Here is a 20,125-nt window from a genome sequence, read left to right on the forward strand (position 1 = left end):
TAAATGAGTTTACCCTACATTAGTACTTTAGTACTGAAAATAAATTTACTATCCCCCAAATCATAATTATTTGTCTATTTTATTCAAAAGTCTTCATAAAGTTTTCATTGCTGTATGATTTCTTTACAAATATTAGCTAAAATCCCTGAGATAATTAGCTGCAAGTCATAGCCTAAGCTGGAAATCCCCAGGAAGAAAAAAAAAAAATGTTCCACTTACAGGAAGCTATAAATAACATGAATGCCAATGTAACAGAATGGAGTTCTATGTGACAGGAACGTTTTTTAAACCTCAGCTATTCTATATGTAAATTACAGAATGCTAGAATTATTCCATCCCTGTCTCCAAGATGGGTCCCTCCCTTGTCTTATATTACAGACAACTGTAAAATATACAATAAACACATAAAATGTATGTGAAAAATAAGTCAAAATAGCTCTTAAGCACATTCATTATAGTCTCCTCTCCCAGAGAAACAGTATGTGCAGATATATAATAGGTGTGTGTGTATATATATATAAAATATGTGTGTGTGTATATAATATATATAAAATATATATATATATATATATAAAACATACTCTTTCTCTGGGAAAGGAGACTATAATGAAAGAGTATGTCTAAATATATATATACACACACAAATATACACACATATTATATATTATATATGCACTTTTATATATTATATATGTGTGTATACATATAATATGTGTGTGTATGTCTATATATATAGACATACTCTTTCTCTGGGAAAATAATACATACATATGCAGATATATAGTATGTGTGTGTGTGTGTGTATACATATATATAGTCTTAGATATATATACACATAGTCTTCATTAAATACACAGAAATACTTCCATGTGTGCATCCATAGTTGTTATTTCCTTTAATTTAATGTTTCCACTCTTTTTCTTTAGAGAACAGGGTGTCCCTCTGTTGCCCAGGCTGGAGTACAGCGGTGCGATCATATCATAGCTCACTGCAGCCTCAAACTCCTGAACTCAAAGGATCCTCCTGCCTCAGCCTCTAGAGTATCTGAGACTACAGCCACGTGCCAGTATGCCTGGCTAAATTACTTCATTTTATTTTTTGTAGAGACCATCTCTCGCTTTGTTATCCAGGCTGGTCTTGAACTCCTGGCCTCAAATAATTCTCCCACCTAGGCTTCCTAAAGTGCTGGGATTATAGATGTGAGTCTGGACATCTGCTTTAAATTGAATAAAAAAGTTGGAAAGAAATCTCTGTTTTCTAGTAAGATAATTTCTTATTTTTACTATTTTAGTAGAAATAACTTTTCTGGCAAGATTAATGCAAGCATTAATTTTTTTCTTCTATAGAGAGATCTTATCTGAAGTTATAGATCAAATATATTTATCAAATAAAACACAGATTTTTATGCCTCATTGGTACAAAAATGTATTGAGTACATTGTACCCAATGCCTAGTAAATAACAAGACTCTCTAAAATCATCAAACCTTAAGTTTAGACATGTATTCTGTGAATGCTGCTGTTTTCCTTTTCCAGAAGGAGGCAGTTTGTAATGAAAATTGAGACATCATCTATATTTAGTTGCCAGAGGATAAATTTGGCAATAATAAACTAACATGATAAATAAATTAGAAAAATAAAATGAATATTATTTACATAACCTTGAAAGGGGGTTTATCTTTTTGTTTTGTTGTTTGTTGGTTTGTTTTGGTGTACTGGCTGATTTTTATTTCCTTTGTATTTTCTACATGGCCAAAAGGAAAGCAAACCTGAGAGATGGGTGTAGCTTTTTTCTTGTAAGAGACTATGTTTGCCAGCTTTAAATCCACTTATTGTCAAAACTTTCAAAAGAAACTATCGAGGTTTTCAAACTGTACTGTTTCTAATAAGAAGATTTGGTGCTGACTAAAATTTTCCTAATTCATTTGATGCCTGAATAAAATATAGGGAATGTAATTTTTTTTAGCAAATCCTTATATAATTAAAATATTTAACTAAAAGGCAAGAATGCACACTAAAAATAATCATTTGTTTTTGTTGATTTAAGTGACAGCATTATTGGAAAAGCAGACCTTAAAAATAATTATGGTATAGGAATGCTGTATTAAAAAAAGAAAATATATTCCAGTTTTTTCATATGTAATTTGTCAATTTCCTTTAGTATAGTCTCAAACATTAATTTTAAATAAATAAAGTGTGTTTACAGTTTTGAACTATGGTAGTGATTTGATAGGTAATTACTATAAAGTTGAGAGTTAATGAAATTGTACGTTATTATTTATTAAAAACAATTCAGACAATTCATATATACCCCAGCCTTTTCTGTGATTTTCATTCTATGGTTCCCACCTCAGTATGTTGTAAAATTCCTCATTTTAAATGTATGCAAACATTAGAACCTGTCTTATTTGCAAAGAAGAGAGAAAGGAAGAATAGAAGAAGAGAAGGAAGGAAAGGAATGGTTCTAAAACCTAGAAATCTATTAAAAGTAGCCATTATTAGCTTGTAATTCAAGATACTTCACTAGACACATGCCTGGAAAGGAGCCAAATATCAGGAATAAAAGATCCACGTTGAATTTTACAAAGAGAACAAGTTCCAAGAATAGTGACCGTATTTCAACTGACATACTGAATAAAAAAAGCAATTTGATGTACTTTCTTACAGCAGCACAGTACTTTAATATCTTCTTATAAAGCTTAATTGGTTATCTTCCAATTTGATTTATTTTATGAATGATCTATCTATACAATCCACGCCTGCTACAAAACTGTAACCTTGTGATTGCCCTTGTCAATAGAACCTACTGTCTGCTATTTACCTTGACTTATTTTGATCACAATGGTTAATTGAGGGATATTATACATACTATAAAAACCGACAGAAAAATGATGGGCTTGATTTTTCATTCAGGTCCAAGAAAGAAGTCTGCTATCTTGATATAGGGGAAAAAAAATTTTTTTAAACAGATGTATCAGGGGAAAGAAGGAGACTGGCATTTATTTTCTATCCAGTAGCTATAATATCTTGTTTACAAAATTGCTCTAAAGGCTGCAATTATCTGCTCATCTTTTTAATTTTTAAAATATGACTGAGAAAAAAAATGAGGCTTAAAATCATCACATTATTTTTGCCACCCTTTTTCTTCTTATTCTTATTATTTCCTGTAGGTGGAGGTCTGGTTAAACATGCTCCTACCTGCCTTGGTTTTGAAACTATTACACCTATTTAAAGCATGTGACAAGAGTTGAAAATTAGACAAGTTATTAGATGGTCAAATTGTCTTCCAAAATGCTTAAGAATATTGCTTTAGTGTTGGGTGAAATGCAAATGTATTTTTAATATACAAGCAGGAGCTCTGAGGTAGAGCACTTCTACAAATGTAATTTTGACTCCTAACTCATGGCATCAACTCAGTGGAGATATTCAAACCAAGTCCAAGTTGATTCTTATTGATATATCTCATATAATCTTATCTTTTCCAGGTTTTTTAGACTTGTTACTATCCTTAAGTAAAATATTTTTTACTTTAAAATTTACCCATTTTCTCTAAAACTAAGGAGGGAAAGGCAAAGATTTACAGAAAGCAAAAAACAAGCAAGTAAATGAATAACTGCCTCAGGCCTAGATAAATGAGGCTTTATTTAAAATATGTTACTTACATTTAAACCTTTGATTTTTATTAAGTTTCTAGCTCTTAACAAACTTCCATGATAGAGAGGTTGCTTTGAGAAACCAGGAAAAAAGTGCTTATGTGGTGATCATCCAGGCATGAATTGCAAAACCCTCCCAGCTTTATAAATGTGAATGTGGATTGCTTTTGCTCTCAATACATTTTTCTCAGTACAATAAGAAGGACAATATTCCAAGTTTGAGGTTTATACCACAAGGCATTTTTGAATTTTGCAGGCATAAAAACCTGTTGAAATCTTATGATTCAGTAGGGAACACATTTCCTCCCTCTTCCTTTCTAGCATATAATTCAAAAATGGCAAAGCCAGTTTTATCTAAGCTCCCCCAAATATTCACCTTTGGCCCTATGTCAATAAAAAGTTTTACCTCCTAAGAATTGCTTTCTGGAGTTTTACTAGAAAATTCATCTTTACCTCAGCAGTCAATGAATATCAACTATTGAAATCCATCTTTATCACCCTCAACAGTATGCTTTGGGCCAAACTAAAGGTGGGGTTTGTTTTCGTATAGAGAGTATCTTATGGTTAGTTATTGGGAAAAGTCAGCCCAAAATAAATTTCCTGAAAATATCCCATACATTCTTGCTGTGTAGACCAAGGAGAGAGATGATGAATATATATATAGAGAGAGATATAAAAAATACATCCTGATAACAAAAAAAGTTGAAAATCAATGAATGACATGTATCTAAGTCACAGAATATATTCAATTTAGTCACTGGAATTTTGCCCCATTAGAGGTCATCAGAACTTGCTACCACAGTGTTGCTGGTCTCTGTCACGACTCTTGGCAGGTCCTGTGTAGATTTAGAGTTTTCTTTAACAGAAATATATAATGTGTCTCTGTGTGTATGTGAATGTATGCACACCTTCCACCTGAATATAAATGTTACTGCACTTGCTTTCAGTAAAAATAAAACTCTCTATTGACATTCTAAACAGCTGTTTTCCTATTTCCACTAATATGAGTGAGATTTTCCAATGCCAAAAAGTGGAAGCAAGTGGAAATAACCTAAGAGAAAGACTGTCCTGCTAACCTCATATGTTTGGCAATTTATCACACGAGTAAAGCTGATCTGCCATTTTACATATACAACAAATAAAACATTACACAATATTTCCATGTTAATATTATTTTACATTTTAATTACGCAGAAGTAGTCTTATAGAAAATGGGATTCATTTTCAATGCCCTTCACTTATGTGTCAATAATTTTCCGAATTTCTCTTGATCATGATTAGGAAAGCACCCTGGCTGAAGTGTTTCACAGGCACAAAGTGACTTTGTATATTATGTGATGGGACATACAGTGTGGCTGTAGTAGGTAACAGCCAGGGGACTTATCTAAAATTACATAACTCTGCAAATTTGAGAACACAGTGGAAAAAAAGAACTGAAGTTTAAAATAGAAGAAATAAGAACTATGTTAGCTTAAGGGGAACTTTCTCCTTTAAATTACTTTTTGAAGGGATTTCTTTTAATACAAACTTACTAAACTGTGGAAAATAAAGAGGAGAATGTACAAAAAGAAAAAAAAAACATGGCAGGAGGCAATCTGTGGGTATAGGAGTTAGAACAATACAATGCTGTCCATTTGGTTTTAGAAAATAGGACAAAGAGGTTGAATTAATCTTCAAAGGATATTTTACAGCTGCTATTTTTTTTTAAAGAGGAAACCCTGTAAATTAACAAGAGAAATACAGGAAGAAAAAGAAACACTAATATTCATTTTAAATTTTTGTATTACTTATATTTTCACCATATTGCCCAGAAAATCTAACTTAACACAGTAATAACATGCATCCTGAGGATTAATTCATGAATTGAGAAAACAATCATTTTGGATATGATCTGTGAGAATGACTTTTAAAAGTAAGTTACTCAAGTTAACCAAGTTAAAATACGTCTATTTTTATGAACCATCATGTCATTCTTAAGTTAATCACTTGAATAGTATATTTTTCCCCATAAGCTACAATCCAAATTGTTTTTGTCCAAATAATAAACTGACCGAAAGTGCAACTGACGAACAGATCTCAGAAAGTGAAAATACCCAGTTGCATGAAGAAAATGTTGGCACCTCTCTGGAACTTGATTTCATTTTTTTTTTCATAATTCATTTGACTAATGCACCTTTTCTCCCCTCCAGCTGCTGTGCCGAGTGTCTGCCTTCTGTCTTAATATCTCATCATCTGCCATCTCCCAGAAGTAATTTTCTGACTGTTTCTGTTTATTGTCAAATTTTCATGACATTCTCCCCTCCCTTTTTGCAACTCCTACCCCATGTCATGCTGCAGTGACTAAGTGGTGTGCAATATTTGTAACAAGCAGGTTTATTTTACAATGAGATTTCAGGGTAAAGCATGTTCAGGCAGTAAAAGAAAAGAAAGCTGATTCCATAATTCGCTTTTCAATGAAGCTTCAAGGGTAATCACAACATGGTTGTCTTTGAATCCTGAGGTCATATACTAAAGCTATTACAAATGATTTAATAAATACATATTTAATTACTGAATCATTTTAAGTGCACTATCTAATTTTCTTACCATATATGGCACACAATTACTAGATTTACTCAGGTTTCTCCAAGTAATTTCCATTAGCATATATTCTTGATCTTTCTTTTCCAGAATTTGGAAAACTATTTAGACAATTGCCTTAGAGAGCAGCCACATATTTAAAATAAATAAATAAATAAATAAATAAAACCCCACAAAACCATATCTTCTAGAAACTGTGTGAAAACATATGAAAATACTGTATAGCACTTTCAGAAAAATTCAAAAATAAAACTGGACATAAGTTATTTTATACTAAAATTGTGTAATGTATTCTTTTACGCTAGGACAGTCTTTGCAATGCAAACAATTGACAAGGGTACCTTGACAACAAATTCACAGGAGGAAAATAGAGGAAGAAAAGAACTACAAGAATTCTCCAAAGTCACAGTCAGTCACTTCAATACTCTTGTCTAATATTGATTACAGCATGTATTGCATACCCTAAGAATCAGGCACTATACTTTAAAAGCACTAAGTTATTCTACTCAACAAATGCAAGTGAGTATTTACAATTGCTATCTCTATGTTACAGATGAGAAATTGAGGCAGAGAGAGATTAAATAAGTCTCCAAGTCAGACAGCTTGTAATGTAGGAGAGATATTTTGTCCAAACCATCAGACTCCATTTTCAGCGATTGTAGCCACCAAGTTATACCAGTGCCCCACTTCCAAACAAGTATTTCAGGCTTCCCTAAACTTATTCCTGGTAATTTTTCCCTAGATGGTTAGCAGGGCCTGCTTTTTAAACTATAAACAATAGTAGGCTGTTAAAATAGCCATATGTAATAGATCATTTTCTGCCAATTCTATAAGGTCCTGTTTCTTTTATTTTTCTTTTTTTTTTCTTTCTTTTGTGTGTGTGTGTGTGTGAGAGAGAGAGAGAGAGAGAGAGAGAGAGAGAGAGAGAGACAAAATTTCTATCTTGTTGCCCAGGCCGGAGTGTAGTGGCAGGATCCCGGCTCACTTTTACCTCTGCCTGCTAGCTTCAAGCTATTCTCCTGCCTCAGCCTCCCAAGTAGCTAGGATTACATGCATGAGCCACCACACCCGGATAATTTTGTATTTTTAGTGGAGATGGGGTTTTTCCATGTTGGTCAGGCTGGTCTGGAACTCCTGATCTCAGGTTATCCAACCCCCTCAGCCTCCAAAAGTGCTGGGATTACAGGCCTGAGCCACGCACCTGGCCTAGGTCCTGTTTCTTATGAAGCATGAGTTCAACTCACATTATACATGACTGCAACCGTGAAACTTCCTACATCCATTTGGATCGCATCTAAATTAAACAATAAAATAAAATTAAGATTATGCCTAAATATATGTCTCCCTTTGGCCATAACTACTAGGCCTCTCAGCTAAGATTTGTTAGTGTGCAATTGAAATAGCATCCTTTAACCATAATCTTCCATGTGATCTCATTCTCATCCCTCATTTTTGCCTTATCTGCTTAAAATTAGGTTAATCATTTTCAATTCTGTGCATTTGTGCTTTAAAAAATGTGTAATAGCCTCAAATCTCCTTTGAAAATGGGAAAAAAATCTATCTGAATATATGGAAGTGTAAATGTGTTACAATTAAACATTATAGGGGCCTACTCTCATGTTGATTTTAATCCCAAAATGTACAATTGGTCCTTTTACAACCAATTAATAACATCTGATTTAATGGCTCTAAAAACATGACTAGTCCCTAACAACCGTTGCTAAAACTTTAGTCCTTTATTTGTATTGACCTAAGTACTTTACATATATTATTTTATTCTCCTGCCAGCTATATGAAATAGATATTGTCATCACCTGTATTTTGCAGATGGAAAAATCAGGCTCGAGATGAACTTGCCCAAAGTCACAGCATTAGCAAGTGATGAAGTTGGGCTGCAACCCAGGAAGTTATCTAATTTGACGTGTTAACCACTGCTCTATATCAGTACCATCCAAATGAGTTTTCTGCGATGACAGAAGTGTGCTATAAAACAGAAGTGAGTTTTTAATTTAAATTGATTTTAATTAGTTCATATGTAAATAGCTGTACATGGCTAATAGTGACCACACTGGACCTATACTGCCTCATGTTGCTATGTTTCACATATTTTACAAAAACATATAAACTCAACCTGTTTCCACTTCTACCTGTAAAACAGTTAAAATCTTTCATCCTATTCTCAACAAAGTAATGTTAACAAACACGGAGAAAAAGCGTATATGGTTTTGAACTCGTATCATGCTAATACCTAACAGAACAGAGGGAACATACTGGCAAATCATTACTTCCCAATTGTATCTTTTTTTCACACATGAAATCTATTTACAACCTGGTTTCTTCCTTTCTAGCTGATCTGTTGATCCGTTTTTGAAGAAGGGGTGATGACACAACAGTGAAGCAAGCTTCCTTGTGTGTTTACAGGCAGACAGCTAGCACTGCCCCTGTGGCGCCTCCACTCACGCACACTTCCTTCCTTCCACATCACTTTCAGTGTTAAACTCTGTGACTGGGGAAAGGCCCACAGCAAATACATGCAAAGGAGTATTGCTTCCAGCTTCTTCTCAACCTTCCCATTATAAATAGCCCAAGCAGCACTCAGTTCCTTATAACCTCAACAACAGATAAAACAACTAACATCTGCTGAGCAGTTTGTTTCGTCCAGCACTTTTACAAGATAAACCATCTGAAAGTCAAGAAATCCTGCAATCTTGAGGCCAAATACGCTTAACTACACTTCGTGAAAAGGAAGTTAAACTCGGAAATTTCACTTGCTCAGTTTTGCAGAGGTACTATTTCACATAGTAAATTCACGAATAAAGATTTGAGGGATTTTGGTTTTATTTTGCTTTTTTTGTGTTTCATTTTGACCGCTACTTACACTAAATCATCCTGTGTGCTCAGAGGTTAGACTGCCTGGGTTTGATTGTTGTTGTAGCAATTTAGCTGTGTGATCTAGGGAAAATTAATTAATCACTCTGTGCTTCTGTTTTCTCATCTTTAAAAAGGAAATAATATTGTTCCTCCTTTTAGGATTGCTGAAATATTGAGTTTATTAATAAAGACTACTTCCAACAGTATCTGGCATGGTAGCAAATGTTCAATAAATATCAGATGTTACTACTGTTGCTATTCTTTTTGAGAGGGAGTCTCGCTCTGTCGCCCAGGCTGGAGTGCAGTGGCGGGATCTCAGCTCACTGCAACCTCCACCTCCCAGGTTCAAGCGATTCTTGTGCCTCAGCCTCCTGAGTAGCTGCGACTACAGGCGTGCACCACCATGACCGGCTAATTTTTCTATGTTTAGTAGAGGCGGGGTTTCACCATGTTGGCCAGGCTGGTCTTGAACTCCTGACCTTAAGTTATCTGCCAGCCTCGGCCTCCCAAAGTGCTGGGATTACAGGTGTAAACCACCACACCCGGCCTTATGTTATTCTTATTGATCAGTCTCACACCTTATTTTAGTACTGCCTGTACTTCCTAGGTTAGTAAATAAAGCATATTGTGCCCTGCCTTGTAAATGAGCTATCACGTGTGTATGGCTTCATCCTGTGACTTTTCTTTAGGCCGAGGCTCTGCTTCAAATTTCTCTGTGTCTCTCCTCTGGCCCATAAAACTTAGCAGAACGCAGCACGTGGGATATAACTATCGATTACATGCAAACCGAAGTTAAATGTGTCTCTCCAATGTAACATTTTTTGTTTGTTTGTTTTAATCAACGGGAAAGACTTTCCCTAGCCACTGGATAACAGGACATGTGGTCACAATAGTTGTGAAGTAAACCTCTAAGGACGACAAAGAAGCTCTTCTCCTTGGAGACTTTAGCAGGATTTGCACATTCACTCATATGGGCCTCAAAAGATTATGGGGAGAATGACATTCTTTTTCCCAGACAACCTAAAATGCTGGTGCCAGGTATGTACAAGAGAAAAGAAAACCTACTTCATTTAGCTTTAGTTAAAATGAAGAAACTGGTACAGGTTGAGTCCCTAATCAGAAAATTTGAAATTCGAAATCCTCCAAAATCGGAACCTTTTTTTTTTTTTTTCTTAGTAATAGGGATGCTAGCTCTGTCGCCCAGGCTGGAGTGCAGTATCGGGAACTCTGCTCCCCACCTCCCGGGTTCATGCCGTTCTCCTGCCTCAGCCTCCCGAGTAGCTGGAACTACAGGTGCCCGCCACCATGCTTGGCTAATGTTTTGTATTTTTAGTAGAGACGTGGTTTCACCGTGTTAGCCAGAATGGTCTCGATCTCCTGACCTTGTGATCCACACGCCTCGGCCTGCCAAAGTGCTGGGAATACAGGTGTGAGCCACCGCGCCCAGCTGGTAATCAGAACCTTTTTGAGTGTGGACATAGTGGTCAAAGAAAATGTTCTTTGGAATATTTCCAATTTTGGGTTTTCAGATAAGGGATACTGAACTGGTAATCACAATGCGAATATTCCAAAATCCAAAACAAAATCCCAAATCCGAAACATTTCTGGTTCCAAGAACTTCGGATAAGGAATAAGAGATTGAAAAAATCGAGGATTAGGAGTACAGGGCAGTAGCAATTGGTAAAGAAGAAAAAAAAATAGTATTTTTGTGGTGAAATGTTTACAATGTGGAAGCTTCTTTCAGATGTCACTGTCTCTCTAGACAGAAAATTTCTTGGTAAGATGCTACTACTTAAGATTCACTTTGTACATATTCATTGTCAAGATAAGAAAAATCCTTCAGTTGGAAAGTCTGCAAAGGAGAAAGAACCAAAAAGTTACATATTTAAATGAAAGTATGCTCCTGGGAGGGATGTTACAGAGGTGATCAGGAGGCTTAAAACAAATAAGCATGGTAAGTATTTTTAAATAAATTTTAAATAAGCCTGATTTTATTTCTTCTAGACTAACTGTGCCTTTTCAAAATTCTACTCATGAATGAATAATGTGAAAATAGTTATTACGTTTCAAAGGATGCATTTATCTATGAAAGTGTTAAGATAAAGTCATCTACTCAGAGCTAAGGTTTAGGCTAATTAAAACATATAAATTACTTGTCTTCTGACCTAAAGGAGATAGGCTCAGGCTGGTATCAGCACAAGCCGTGATCTCAGCAGGGAAATTATGATTATAAATGGAATGGAGCTTCAGATATTACAGGATTGCACATGTCAAAATATTTGGGGCTATAACTAATAGACAGAATCAATATAACAGACACATGCATCATTCTTCCCTTTGATTTTTCTATTAAGTTGAACTTAGAATACCTCAAGCAATAATCATTTCATGCCAAAATTACAGTAAAATTTGCATGAATTACTAAAGCATAGTTTTATTTAAAGAAATATTCTACTTTATGAAATTTTGTTATTTGTTCATGTAATGCATTTTCTAGTTTTCTGGGATTATATCTCCATTTATATTCAAGTCATGCATCGGAAACTAATTTTGTTAGCATCATTGCAAAAAATCTTTCCCTCTGTATTCAAGAGCAATCTAAGTAGAGCCTATAACTCTACAAAGCTTATTTATGTCAATTTACTTTAAAAACTGGTCTACCTTAAATACACTGGAGCATTGTGAATGGTGCAGTGAAACTGCTGGGCTATTAAATGCTATTAAATTGTGCACATTGCTGCAAATAGGAACAATGAGTCTGATGTGAAACTGTGTGAACATGCACTGCTGGTGAAACCACGGTGCCTGAGTGTTTATCATTTTATTCCTTTGAAAGGCTAATATACCCCCAGAATTACATTTTTACTCGGATCAATGTAAAGATCACTCTACATTTTTGGCTAATATTTTTCAAGTGTGTGCATTTATAAGCATGTTGGGGATTCCCAATTAAGTGAAAAAAATCAGGTTGACAGAATTTGTAGGGATGAGGGAGCAATTGTTATCTATGGTTGTTTAAAATAGCAAAGCAGGTTGCTTTAAACATTGAAAGAAGCTATATTCTATCACATTGGTTCAACGTATTTGATCATTATTATTAGGAGTTTATAATTAGTTTAAATAGTGCAGTCCAAAAAACGCTTTTGTTGTTTTGTTCTTGTTTGCAATTGGTTAATAGGACTTCAATATTATACCTGTTAAGAAAATAATCACAGTGTTGAACATAGAAGTAGGGGTAAATGATTTTGTTCTCAACAACAAATATAAACGTATTGAACTTTCCTTTAATTTATGTAAATATTCTCAACAATAAAAATAACATCAAAAGGAACTGTTCCAAACAGCTTCTACAGAATCAGAGTTTTGTTCATTCTTTCTTCACCACACGATTTAATGACTGGGTTAGTAGGTGTGCTTTTTAACTTCTTTTTAAAATATAAATCAACGCTTATAAATGAGTGTGTCAACTGTGTTTGAGTGAATGCAAGTTAATGATTCCTTACATATTTGAATGTATGTATGTGTATGTGGGTATGATGGTCATCGAACACATTGATGTGTAGCTGTATACAGAAACACAAACATATGCTTTAAAAAAATTTGCACTCTGACTTAGTGAAAGCACTCCTCAGATACATGAGTATAATTTTATGTTGATTTTATGCTCTCTTGTTAATCTTATTTACGTATATATAAGCATGTGTTTAATGTTGTATTATGAAAAAAATAAACTAATATTAATTTAACCAAGTTTAAAATATATTCTGAAGATAACTTTCAGCACTCATACCTACAAAATGCACAAAATCTGTCTTATTATTTTATGTATTGGGAATTAAAATATACTACATGGCTTTACCTAATTATTTTTAAATTAGGGTATATGAGTCAAGCTATGGACTATTTTATGAACTGTTCTTTGTCCACAGGTTTTTGTTACAGATGATTGTATATGTAGCTAAAATGCCCTTACTATAATCATTGAAAAGAAGAGCTTATATTGGATTTAAATACATATTAGACATACATTTTTATTATCAACATTCTTTGGCCCACACTACCACCTCTTACATTCCTCGTTTCCCCATTTAATTAATATACTTTCGATGCTTCACCATCTATATAAGAGTGTGTATTTGTGTGTACACATAGACTCTAAACTATATAAAATATACCATCACAGCACAAAGAATAGTTCACACTAAAAACAATAGTGATATCTCCTCCATTTTGTCACCATTTTACTAGCTATAAGAACCACCATTTAGGAAAGTGTTATTTTCTGGTTTCAAACTCTGTTTTACTATGTTTTACATAGATGGAACTTGTGCTATTTCTTTTTCTGTCCTTTTCTTCTCTTTTCTTTGTGTCACATGTTTTGTAGGAGAGAAGGAAAGAAGAGAGGCAGGGAGAATTGAAGAAGAGAGGGAAAAAAATAAGAGAGAAGATAATAGAAGAAAGCGATGAATGGGTCCTACCATTTAATTGACCTCATACTTATTTTAACCTTTTCCTCTTTTCCTCATAAACAACACATTTCCTAATTCTTACATCATGCTAGCTAAACGTTAAAGCCATAGAAAATAATTTTCCAGGATAGCAGATCTTTTAAACTGCCTATGATGGTGAAATATATCAATCTATCCAAAACTCATCTTATTTGCTGTGTTTAAGATATACCTTGTAATTGAAGGCCAATACGTTCAGATATAAACTAGATGTCTGTGTATATATTGCAGACTTTCCTATAGCGAGAGTAACTTTGTTCCAAAAAGAAACTCTTTTTGAATATGAAAAAAAAAAATCCTTCTAGCTTTGACACCTACTGACCTTATTTTCTAAACATTAAAATTGACAGCAGAACCCTACTACTGATTTCCATAATCCTGTAAAATCTTTGCCCACTTCAGCCTTCTCAATTGCAAAGCTATTCCAGATGGGGACCATGAAATTTTTGCAGCAAGTTCTACAGCACATAATTTTGTTCAATATAGCTATTATGCTACACACAGCTGTATACTGCCACACAAATGAGCACATGTGCAATAGAATTCTTGTATTATAAGTTTTATAAAACTAAAATTGAGATTAACCAGCCATACACAATAATTTATTTGAAACATCAACATGTGCATTGCTCTAGGGTTATACAAATGGTGCCATTCCTTTTCCAAGAGAAAACGTTTGTCATTTAATATTCAGTATTAACACAAATGTTTTCCTCAGAATTATAATCTAAATTAGGTGCTTTAAAATACATCAATATATCATTAACTTCTTACTTTAACACATTAGATCTATAGAAGAATCAATTCTCCCTAACAATGGTGAGAGAACCTAATCACTCGCTAAATTTACTTTTAATTAGCATCATCTGCATTAATTGGTGTAGCTGATAGCAAAACATTACAGTGCATTGCTATTTTATATTTAAAATGTAATATATCGTTTGGTCCCATGTCTTTACAAAAGAGCCTTGCTCGTTTTTCCGCAATCCCTTAGTAACTATTTTTAGATGTATTGCTGAATAATCTTCTCCAGGAAATGATATGACGCTATATTAAGGATGCTCTATTCAAATTAACTTTCAGGCAACAATTTGGTCTTTATTTCCTCTGAATATTAGTGAATGTCCTGAGAAATAATTTTTCTCTCTCCTTCATCCTCTTCTCCACCAAATTTTTGGATAAATCAAAGGAAATTTTGTGTAATCAAGAAATAGCCAAGAAGGATGAACCTATTATCTATTAAATGTTTCTTATTGACTATGCTATGTTTTCACACACTTATTATTTTCTCACAAAAATTATGTTCACAGGCAACATTTCCATTGTCCTGATGAGGAGGTGAAACAAAAAACTAAAGACTAACAAAACACCTGGGTCTCTAAGTAGTTAACTAGATCCCAAGAAGTGACTTTCCAAAGGTAACACAATTCATATTCATAGCCAGGTAGAGTTACAGATGTCATAGGTCACAACCAGAGTTCACGTCCTCTGATCCCCAAGTCCAAGGCTCTTTCTGCTGCATCACATATTCTAATGGTGTCCCACACTCTATCCAGGTACCTTCACTGTAAAGAAAGCTACAAACACATTAATAACAGGCTCCCCAGTGCAATGAAGACCAACAATTGGTTTAATCAAGACCAATTCCTGACATTTAGTTCTAGACTTATTATTTTGTTTCCAGTGACGGCTTCTTTCCAATTGCATATTTTCAAAAGCATCCTTTTGGTCTAACCTAACTTTTCTTTCATATATCTTATCTCATTTAATGACATCCCTCTTCATTTTCTACAATAGAAATTCTAGCTGTTCCTGATTATTCCATTTTCCTTATCCCAAAATCCCATCAATTTTTTAATTCTGAGGATTCTGCTCTGAAAATACATCTCTAAGACAGTTGTCTTCAAATATTAGTATGCCTCAGATTCACCTGAGAACTTATTAAAACATGGTTGCTGGACCACATCCTCAAAGCATCTGATTTAATTGTTCTGGGATAAGCCCCAGATAATTGGCATTTTTGGCCAGGTGATGTCAATGTTTCTGATCTGAGAACCAGATTTTGAGATGCACCATTCCAGGAGATCCTACCACTTTTTGCCCACAGGTATTGCATTATAGTCTCATCCATATCTTAGATAACTACAAAAAAAAACACCAACTGGGTATTTTAGTCACTACCCTTCCTCCCTCCATTCCTCAACTCATCCTGTACCATTTTAATAAGTACAAACAGAAATCTGAGAAAGTTATCAAATAACTCATGAATCTCTTCAATGGCATTCCACTGTCCAGAGATCAAGTGATCACCTTAACATTATGGTTTTCATCTACCATGATCTCCTTTTGTTCTGGCTGTTTCTCTTGCACAAACTTTCACCTTAATCTTAGTCTGGCCAACTCTTCTCTCTTATTTAATAAATGAGCACATGGGCAATAGAATTCTTGTAATATAAGTTTTATAAAACTAAACGTCTATTTCAAAAGTCATACTCTTTGTGAAATATGCCCAAGCTTCCCCTGGCAGAGTTTGTAACTTCTTACTTAGATTCTCTCTTTTGCTTAGTAATAGCTCAATTGAATTGTTCGTTATATTTAAATCAATTATCACTTGGTTCCTTCAGAGGCTTATTTCTATTTGCCGAAGCCTCCACACACACACAAAACCAACAACTTTAGATATTGAGTACCTTATGATTACTTCCTTCTCCCACCCCCCAATAAAAATAAAGAGAAAGAAAGATAATTTGTTTGGCCCGATTACTTTCCTTTATTAAGTGTTCTTTAAAAATGTCTTGATTACAAATATATCATTCAGCATATATTATCACCACCAACACACTATGCTAATGCCAAACTGTACTAAAGAAAGAGTTCAACATTATCTGCATGATTTTAGAAAAAAAATTGTGTAGGCATGTGTCTCTGAGACACAAATGTCTAAATCAATACACAATTATTTCTGTGTAATTTAAATCACCATCTTTAAATATATACAGAAATTGCCTTGATCAACACCTCATGATATGGTCTGTCCTCATCCTCAGTTTTAAGGATTTTACTTTCTGCATGAAAATTCAAAATTTACTACCATCCACTTTTATATTTTCTGAATTATATAGTCATAGGGTAAATTCTAAAACCATTAAAACACATCTTCAATACTAAAAGCATTTTAAATTCTAAGAAAAATATCATCCAACTGGAGGTTGAAATTACCATGGACTAATTTTTATAGCCTTTTCCTTTCCTGCCATATCACAAGTTATTATTAATATTTCTTCTATACTTTCTAAAATGACCATTTATAGAATAAAAAAGAATATAATAAATTACAGAATTATAAACAAATTTATTTTGTTTCCTCAACCACTTTATTAAATCTCTCTTTAGCTGGTAAAATTTCCCATAAAAATCACCTATCTGGAAATAATGCAAAGTTTCAGAAATAGTACATTGATGTGAACAAAAAAAAAAAAAAAAAAAAAAAAAAGGAAAGAAGGAAAACATTCAGCTTGTGTTTAAATCACCGTGTTCAGAGTTCACTGATTTTACAGTAATACCTCTTGGCAATTAGTATCCAATTTAGCTTTGTCCAATAAATAGAGTAAATAGGCAGTTTTCCTAAGTCTAGTTAAATCATTGTTATTACTGAAAGCAAGAAAACAATTTAATCATTTCAATGCAGAGTAAAATATGTTAAAAGATGTGTTTTACACCATGGATTATTACCTTTGAAAAAGTATTTGAGTCTTTTTGTGTAAAAGAAAAACCCAACGGTGAAATTCTGACTCCTAAGGACTGTTCTCATCAATTGTCTTATAATTAAATCTAGTTATTCCTCAGTATTATAAAAACAATGGTGAAATCTGTCTAATCGACTATACTATAAAAATAAAACTAAGGCTCACGCTTGTAATCCCCAGCACTTTGGGAGGCCGAGGCGGGCGGATCACGAGGTCAGGAGATGGAGACCATCCTGGCAAACACAATGAAACCCCGTCTCTACTAAAAATACAAAAAATTAGCTGGGCGTGATGGCGGGAGCTTGTAGTCCCAGCTACTCCGGGGGCTGAGGCAGGAGAATGGCGTGAACCCGGGAGGCGGCGTTTGCAGTGAGCCGAGATCGTGCCACTGCACTCCAGTCTGGGCGACAGAGTGAGACTCTGTCTCAAAAAAAATAAATAAGTAAATAAATAAATAAAATAATAAATAAATAAATAAAGATAATAATAATAATAAAACTAAGTTTTCCCAGTGTCTGACAAGGTAAAAAGATGTTAGCAAATGTCTGTCGCATTTCTACAGTTTCTGAAGGAACCCACTTTTCAACTAACAGTAGCACATCCCAAGATCATCTCAAAAGGTCTGAGCAGGTGTGCTAAACTAAGAAAGTCTCTTGAAGGGGAAGAAAACTCATTTTCCTCTTTCCTTTATTTGGCTTTGTCTCAAATCCCTTTTTTCTTCATGAAAGGCTTACTGATTCTATCCATGCTGAAAAATGTGCTCGCCTACCGGAATCACTATCCTTTCTTTATGGTATAGCCGCTGTGACAGTTATTAGTCTACCTGAGGAACATTGCAAACAATTTCAAACTCTGAGGGGGTTTGCCCTGGTTAGAATGACCACATTAAAATGGATAACTTCGTTTTTTCATTCAGCATGTGTTGACCTTTGGCTATGACCATTTGGGTGAGATAGTCAGCATGTGTTAGACGATAAGGAAAATTAGTATCAAAAGGGAAGCAAATAAAAAAGTCTAAAGAAAGGCACTAAGGTTTTGTGAAAGGGCAAAGACAAGACAGAGAGATAAAAGATACATGGATTTTTATATATTTAATTCGATGTGAATATAAATATATGTATACACATTGAAGAGGCACCAAAATGGTCACCAAAGATGTACATGTCCTGACCCCAGAAACCTGTGAATACATTAGGTTACATGGCAAGGGGTGGAGGATCAAAGTGGCTGATAATCTGACTTTCAAATGCAGAGATTATCCTGGATAATCCTGGTGGACTCAATGTAATCAAAGGGTCCTTGCACAAGAAGATGGAGGCAGGGAGGGAGCCCTGGAGAGATTCAGTGTTAGAAGTATAAGGCCCAATATGGCTCTGAAGACAGAAAAATGGGGCCACTAGCAAAGGAATGTGGGAGGGCAGCCTTCAGAAGCTGAAAAAGGCAAGAAAAGGGATTCTCCACTAGAGTCTCCAAAAGGAACGCAGCCTCCCTGACACCTTGATTTTAGTCCAGTGAGACACACTTTGGACTTCTGAACTCCAGAATTGTAACATAATAAATGTGCTGTTTTAAGCCACTAAGTTTGTGTTAATGTGTACAGTAGAAATAGGAAATAAACACACCCTTCCTTGTTCATCTTTTTTTTTTTTTTTTTTGAGACGGAGTCTGGTGCAGTGGCCCAGGCTGGAGCGCAGTGGTGCTATTTCTGCTCACTGCAAGCTCCGCCTCCCGGGTTCACGCCACTCTCCTGCCTCAGCCTCCTGAGTAGCTGGGACTACAGGCACCTGCCACTACACCCAGCCACTTTTCTGCATTTTTAGTAGAGACAGGTTTTCACTGTGTTAGCCAGGATGGTCTTGATCTCTTGACCTCATGATCCTCCCGCCTCAGCCTCCAAAGTGCTGGGAATACAGGTGTGAGCCACTGCGCCCAGCCCTGGTTCACCTTTAAATTGCAGTTTTCCTTATGTGTATAAACTGTCTATGTCAATGTAGACCAACAGAAGAAATATAATGTAAATCCCACATAAGAATCACAAACATAATTTAAAATGCCCTTTAAGCCACATTTAAAAATGTTTTAATGATATTAATTCTAATAATGTCTTTTGTTCAATGTAATATGTCCAAATATTGTGTCACTATGTGATCAATTAAAAATTATAAATGAGATATTTAATATTCCTTTTGTTTCTACTAAATCTTCTAAATCTGGTATGTTTGTAATACCGCACATCTCAATTTTGACTAGTCACATTTCAACTGCTAAACTGTCATGACTGGCTAGCAACTGCTACATTAAACAGTCCCGATTTCACATAGAGATATTTTATCTATCACCCAAAAGCCAAGTTGGATGACAGTTTTGAATATGCCTGTATTAGAAAACTATAATTTTAACATTGCAGCTGTTTTAAATGGATAGTGATTTTTATACATTTTCAAAGTTTATGCACTTTGACTTTTGCCAAAACATTGAATACATAGTCTAAACCTGAACACAGAAACTTAAACGTTAATAGGACCGTATCAACATGTGAAGTAACTTCAAATGACTAAGTAGAAGTCTGAAGTATTTACGTATCAACCACGCCTTCAGAAAGGCATATCAGAAAGCTGATCTTCAAATTCTATACAAATTTGATTTTTATCACCTATCTTTTCAAATTTGAGTTTCTGCTTACTCTATTTGGACTCCAATTTTTGTGGTACAAAACGAAGATAGAATGACTTTGCTTTTTTTCATCTACTTCTGAATGGCTGCTTATTT

The 20,125-nt window shown here is 34.6% G+C and overlaps 1 protein-coding gene and 1 long non-coding RNA gene across 10 annotated transcripts in view; one reads left to right on the forward strand and one right to left on the reverse strand.

Moving 5' to 3' along the window:
* The window catches only part of LOC126955098 (uncharacterized), a 32,428-nt gene extending 24,283 nt beyond the window's left edge, over positions 1 to 8,145 (forward strand). Inside the window, exons 2-3 of the long non-coding RNA XR_007725813.1 lie at positions 6,537 to 6,750; positions 8,059 to 8,145. This is a non-coding gene — a long non-coding RNA (uncharacterized LOC126955098). The remainder of the gene's footprint in view (positions 1 to 6,536; positions 6,751 to 8,058) is intronic.
* Positions 1 to 20,125, reverse strand: part of PCDH7 (protocadherin 7) — a 427,914-nt gene that overhangs the window by 134,115 nt on the left and 273,674 nt on the right. The window lies entirely within an intron of this gene.

Source organism: Macaca thibetana, chromosome 5 (genome assembly GCF_024542745.1).
Source record: "Macaca thibetana thibetana isolate TM-01 chromosome 5, ASM2454274v1, whole genome shotgun sequence".
Lineage (NCBI taxonomy): Eukaryota > Metazoa > Chordata > Mammalia > Primates > Cercopithecidae > Macaca > Macaca thibetana.